The 7,012-nt window shown below is 40.5% G+C and overlaps 1 long non-coding RNA gene across 1 annotated transcript; it reads left to right on the forward strand.

Moving 5' to 3' along the window:
- The first annotated feature begins 821 nt into the window (after positions 1-821).
- Positions 822-3,239, forward strand: LOC134287395 (uncharacterized). The gene is made up of 2 exons (XR_009997273.1): positions 822-2,026; positions 2,094-3,239. It is a non-coding gene; the product is annotated as an uncharacterized LOC134287395 (long non-coding RNA).
- The last annotated feature ends 3,773 nt before the right edge of the window (positions 3,240-7,012 follow it).

Here is a 7,012-nt window from a genome sequence, read left to right on the forward strand (position 1 = left end):
GGCCCTTTTCTGATTATCGCTGCCGGTTCCGTGGAATCTAAGCAAGACGGGGTCGGTGGATTGTTTCAGTATTGATCAGCTACCTACTGGTAAGCTGACTTGCCACCTAAAGGGGACGCATCTCCGCCTACTGACAAAGGGTAATTATCGCCGCAATTTACGACCTTTCTATTTATTTCCCTTGCGCTTAGCCGCCGGGTGCTTCTATTCTATCTCTTGCGCATTGATCGGTGCAGCCGTGCAGGCCGTGTAAGTGCATCAGGATTCCTGACACACCATCCGATAGGCAACCAGCGTTCATCTATTTTTGTTCTATTCTTTCTTCCTACCGCGCGCGGGTGTCGCTCTGTCGAGGGTGGCGTACATACAGTGTCAAATAGCAAGCTCGGGAAATGCTTGATAAGGGACCTTTTTTCTGCCTTCTTTGCTTCCACAGATTCGGGTTGATGTCAATGCACTTGCTACCGTTGCCCATATGTTGGGTCGGGTTTGTTTGTTTTTTCTCCTTTTCCCTTTTCGGGCGTGTCGACCTAGGTTGATCAGTATTTATTGCTAATTTTGATTGCGAATTATGAAATTACCGCGTCCGCGACACTGGACCTTTTCACTTACACTTGTACACTTCTAACGATCGCGATGCTCCTCTCTGGAGCCACCAAACTGTCACGGTCGCGGGACCCGAAGAACACCGGGCCGAATTAGCCTTGGGAAGGGCCTAGTACCGCGTTAGTTTAGGGGGGCGGCCTATGTTCCGTCTTCAGAAGGATAATTCGTCAAAGGCTTTAAATCGGTCTTAGTCAGTTTTTAGCTTGTGGATCTCTCGGTTTACCCCAGAGAAGTATCTAAGCCTTAAGCGCTAGACTTTTCCTTCAAATAAGGTTGGGAAGGGCCTAGTACCGCGTTAGTTTAGGGGGGCGGCCTATGTTCCGTCTTCAGAACCTTATAGAATTCAAAGTCGGTTGCGATGGTAGTCAGAAATTTCGGATTGAGGGACAACTTCACCGTAGCGTTTCCAAACCAAAACTTCTGTATTTCAAGCGGCGCAGGCCGCTTTTATAGAGCATCTGGGTCTGGCTACCCACACTTACTTCTAAAGACAAAAAGAGATGCCAGAATTCTAATTATCTAACTTAAAATAATATTTTCCCTCCCGCACTATTTGACTTCCATAAGTACGGTCGAATTTTACGACTTTCCACACCCAGAGCCTGATCGAGTCATACCCGATAGATGTACGCCGGTTCTAAATGATCAACCTACGGTGCATCGATCCTAGCGCTATCAGACCTCTCTCACCACATGACGGTTGCGCATTCTGTTCCCAAAGTCTTTTTTGGGAATTTTATTACCCTGCCGGCGGTCGTCCCTTGGCCCTTTTCTGGTTATCGCTGCCGGTTCCGTGGAACCTAGGCAAGACGAGGTTGATGGATTGTTTCTATATTGATCAGCTACCTACTGGTAGGCTGACTCGCCACCTAAAGGGTTCTTGCGGCAATGTCGTGGGAATCTTCTCGTATCGTCCTTTAGAGCTACTTTCGCAGGAGTCGAATTTTAACCAACGGGGATTTCGGTACTTACGACAGTTGAGTTAAGCTGATTTCTTCCGCAGGGGTCGCGTTTTAACCTGCGTGGATTCCGTGGTTCTTACGACCGTTGGGTTGAGCTTTTTTTTTTAATCGTTAAATCGTTTTTAATCGGTGCACTTTGATTCTTATCTGACTGATCAGTCTTTTCTACTTCGCACTGCACAAATGTCTTTAGGGCTGTTTCGGGATTTTTAAGTCGATGAATTGGGAGACGTGCTGAACGAACACCCTTTCTCTAGGGGTGTCCTTCCACAGCGTAACTTCAAATCCCTTCGATTCACACACTTGCCCTTTCTTCTGTGGTGCTCTTTTCCACCTTCTGTATTCTTCAGTATGTCGTAATTCTTTCATCTGAATGTCGATTTCCTGGAAGTAATCGACGAGTTCTTCGATCTCTTTGTCGAGATCACTCATTGTCTTCTATGACGTTCACTAGCTAGGTTGTTCTTATGGCATCGACCAAGCTCTCTGTATTCTGAAACTTCCACTTTCACCTTCACTAGCTAGGTTGATCTTAAGGCGTCAACCACGCTCTCTCTTGAATTCACAACTGACCGCGCGATTGTTGTGAATCCTCACTCGGGGCACCATGTAACGGGCGCACGACCGTTTAAGGTCCGCGGGACTCGCGCGGTGGTCCCGGGATCCAATCGTGTCCAGTCACAATACTTACTGCGTACCGGCGGTGTTGTACACGCTTCCTTATTCTCATCAGGGCAGTAAGCAACTCTTTGTATACTTGATCTGGTCTTCCGAAGTGTTCCTCGAGTCTAGTCAGAATATCCGGTACGTTGTTGGAGTCCATCATAAGCTATTGTACACTTTTAGCGGCGGCTCCGTACAGTACCTGCTGCGATCTGTTAAGGTTTTCGACGTTATTGAAGGCTCCTTCTTGAGTTGTTTGAATGAAGGCAGTTCTGAAGTTCGGCCATTCCTTAGCCGGCCCGCCGAATTTCGGTAATCGCATTAGCGCTTGCCGCTTCAGGTAAATAGTCCAATCTTCGTGATAAGCACTTTCGTTTTTGATCTTGATTCCTTGTAGTGCCTTGGTGATTTCGCGTACAGCTCTCTGTTAACCGCTTATCATTCGTTCGAAAAAAGCTTCTGTGGGGTTGGTGGCGACTGCCTTGGCAGCTTGGTTCAGTCGTTTAATCTCGTTATCAATGAGTTTGCATTTTACGCAAAGAAATATTTCCTCGGGCGTTGGTTTTTTGATGACCTTCGCGCAAGATGGGTGAAACCATCTATCGCACTCTGAGCATTCCACCATGTATGTATCCTTGTCGTCCGGATCACTACATACGCGGCAGTGCCCATTCTGGTTATCCACGAACTTACTCATTTCGATTTCGTGGTCTTGTTGCTTACCGCTCATTGATTTGTTGCGCCCTTGCAGCAATGTCGTGGGAATCTTCTCGTATCGTCCTTTAGAGCTACTTTCGCAGGAGTCGAATTTTAACCTGCGTGGATTCCGTGGTTCTTACTCTTTTTTATCGTTAGCATTTTGGTTCTTATCTGACTGATCAGTCTTTACTACTTCGCACTGCACAAATGTCTTTAGGGCTGTTTCGAAATTTTTAAGTCGATGAATTTGGAGACGTGCTGAACGAACACCCTTTCTTTAGGGGTGTCCTTCCACTTAGGGTCCAAAAGGGGTGCCAAAACTTAGGGTCTTATACTGGCGCCCAACGTGGGGCCCGAGTGCCGATAAGAATACCGCTATAGACTTCGGAATTAAAATTCCGGTTGGCATTTTCGATTTGAAGTCTATGTACGCTGTCATAGGTGTGATAGAAATGATGGTGTCACCTCGGTGACTGATGTAACTTCAATGATGTTGGACCACGAGCCTCAGCTCGTCTTTATTTTTATATCAAACTTAACTCTAAGGGACGTTCTCTTCTGCGTCTACACGCATGCGCCTCGGCGCGTCCTTAGGGTTACCCCTATACATTTCTAACTTTGATTGGCACGCGCGTAGCACGTGCACATCCTGAGCACCGCTTGCGTTGCTGACGCATCTTTTGATTCTCCCCCTTTCTACTTTGAACGAACGGTGACATGTGTCCGTTATGTCCTGCTGGACGTGCTTAAGCACAATACTTTTAATATTGGCTAGGTCTAATCAATATAGATTCTTGGCAGATGGCCTTTAAATGCAATCTAACTTATGATATGCTGCGGCATATCATACTATCAATCAATACATTTTATTACGCGTTCCTGACTAATGTCTTTCGTAGCGCATTGCAAACTTATGCACGAGCATACCTAATTCTTTGTAACGTCATGCTTAATGCATTCGTTGCTAAAACAGCTGGGATTCATTCCCAGATTATATTTATTATTGACATGTGTTTCTGATTATACTACGGATGCTCTTGATTTATTTAGAAAGGACAGAGAACGTCCTGGGAACAGCCATGTGGCATCAATTTGCCACATCATTTTCCCCTAACGAAAAAAAAAGTTTGTTTCTTAAATTTTTTTACTATCAATATTATTTGATTTTACTTTTCAATTTAATTATAATATAATCTTTCTTCTCTTGTTAGTTTTTTTTTGTTCTTATTACATGATTGTATTACTTTACTATTTTATTTCTTATAATTATTTCGCGAATTAAATGATAAATGACCACAAATTGGTCCCTTTTTAGGCTAGCCTGCTTTCCTTTTTGGGTTTTTCTTTGAAAATTTCGCGCCCTTTTTTTTATTTATTGGCCTTTAATTATTTATGGAACGATTCCATGATAGATATGGATGAATCCGATACAATACGGTACGACTCCGGCATAAATTCAATCCGATACAATTTAGATAATTTGAGACTCTCGGTGATTTTAAAATCCCGACGATCTCCTTCCCCCTTTAATGGAAAAAATATGCATATATTTTTACCAACTTGGTTTAATTTTGAATTTCTCTCTTTTTGTATTACTTGTCGACTTTTCTTTACCCTTTTTGTGATTCTTTTTGTTTTCAAGCATCGTTATATCAAAACGATCTTTTCTATACTGGGATTGCAGCTCCCTTTGCCATTAGACCAAATGTATCTGCAAAATACACTGTTTCTTTCGGGTCTACCTGCCTATAGTCTTACATGGCAAAATGTGTGGTGCGATAGCTTTTTCGCTATAATATAGGGGTTGCAGCACCCTTGTAAATTATGAACCCGAATGCAACTGCAAATTGCATCGTTTCTTTCAGGAGGCCTCCTCCATAGGTTCATAGCACTCGTCAATCCACTTCTTACTCCCACCGTGGATAATCCATAAAATTAAATAGTCAGCTGTAAAGTAATTTGGCAGAGCCCAAATCCTCGTAAGGAATTATTTCCTAATGGTCACAATTCTTCGTGATCAGGATTCCACGAACATTGTGTATCTTTTTTTTTATTGTCAATAACGAGAAAAAATAAAAGTAAAAATGCATCAACAACCGACAACGATTTCGACTCGTCGAAAGATCGTCGTTGTTTTCAAACATCACGGTGTTTTTGTTTATTCTTCTGTATCGTTGAATCACGGGTTTGTTTGATTTGTTTTTGTATGTGAGAATCTCTCAAATTAAAACTTCATCTAATGCTTTTTCTAAATCATGCATGAGTTGATCAGACTTCTTGCTGATAAAGCCATTAGTGAAAATTTCTCTCTTTTTTTTATTCATTTATTTCCTCGGCTTCTTTTTTAAGCCTTAATACACAATCTATCATTTTTAATAGATTTGCTGATTTAATTCTGCGAGTTTTATCCGCACATAACTCGTCAACTTTTTTTAATGTATTAAGAAGTATTTGCTTTTTTCCTAACGGACCTTTAAAACACAATATAATCCCCCGAGTAATATCTAGCATAATATGGGCATGCTCTCGGAGTTCTTGGTTGAAGTTTTCCCTTTCTTGGTTGTCCATTTTAATAATAAAGAATAGTATACGTCCAAAAAATAAATGTTACATTAATTATTTTATTCTTTATTTTTCCCTTCTAGCGGTTGCCACGTTATTGGTTCATCGCCTGGAAGATCGTTCACTCGTTGTATAACCTCCTCCCAATATTTTGGGTCTTTGCTCCCGTTTATTTTTTCGAACGCTCCAGTACCGTTTCCCTCACTAATTTCTCTTAGGAATTCAAAGAATTCTTTCCATTCTCCTTTGTCCATTGATTATTTTCTGAAAAAATAAATGATAAAAAAAAAATTTCAAAATAATGAAAAAAAAATTTTGTCAGATAATGTGCTTATTAATATTATCTTAACAATTGACATTATTGACAAGAATGTCTATTCAAAAAATCACTGCCTAAAATCCCATCACACTGAATTGGAAAATCTTTCTCCACTACCATAAGACGAGTATTTTGCATAAAATCATTAAGCCAAAATTTAGCTTTAACTGAACCCAATGTTTTAGTTGATTCTGATGTAATGCCTAGAAGTTCTATTACATCTCTTTTATTAATTTTCATCTGTCCTGAACCTATTGCTTTAACTAAACTTAATTCTGCTCCTGCATCCACGAGAAATATAAGAGGATCGAATTTTAAATTTGTTTGTAAAGCCACCAACGGCCTATTTGTATATGACACATTTTCGAATGGAATTTCCGTAAATTTAGTACTTCCATTCATCTTTAAATCCAAGGGCTGAAAGTCTCTCAAATAAAGCTAAATCAATCAATCAATCATCTTTAAATTGTTTTGGAAAACGATTTATGCCCTTGCTCTTTTTTCTGTCATATCAAATTCAATTGTATCGGCTTCGCTCTCATCGCTATCATAATCATCAGCATACAATTTGTGGGCATATTTTTCAATTAAAAGTTCTAGCTTAATTTGGGTGCTCTTAAATTCATTTTCTGGAAGAGTATCGCTTTCGATCTGTTCCATTAAGTTATACGTTTGTTCCGCTGCTCTTATCATCATACATTTATAATAAAATTTATACAACATCGTTAGGAAACGAAGGTAGCCTCTGAACTTATTCATTTTTCGAATTTTTCAAAAATAAATGGAAAAATGCAATCTAACTTATGATATGCTGGGGCATATCAAACTATCAATCAATACATTTTATTACGCGTTCCTGATTAATGTCTTTCGTAGCGCATTACAAACTTATGCACGAGCATACCTAATTCTTTGTAACGTCATGCCTAATGCATTCGTTGCTAAAACAGCTGGGATTAATTCCCAGATTATATTTATTATTGACATGTGTTTCTGATTATACTACGGATGCTCTTGATTTATTTAGAAAGGACAGAGAACGTCCTGGGAACAGCCATGTGGCATCAATTTGCCACAGTTGGAATCAGTGTAGCAATGTTGCTTGAAATTGTTAAATCTTCATTTTTGGAAGATCATCCATTTCTTGAGCAAAACATTCCCATTGAGCTTTCCTTATTATGGCTCTTTCAGCCTGACTTCT

Source organism: Aedes albopictus, chromosome 2 (genome assembly GCF_035046485.1).
Source record: "Aedes albopictus strain Foshan chromosome 2, AalbF5, whole genome shotgun sequence".
Taxonomy (NCBI): Eukaryota; Metazoa; Arthropoda; class Insecta; order Diptera; family Culicidae; genus Aedes; species Aedes albopictus.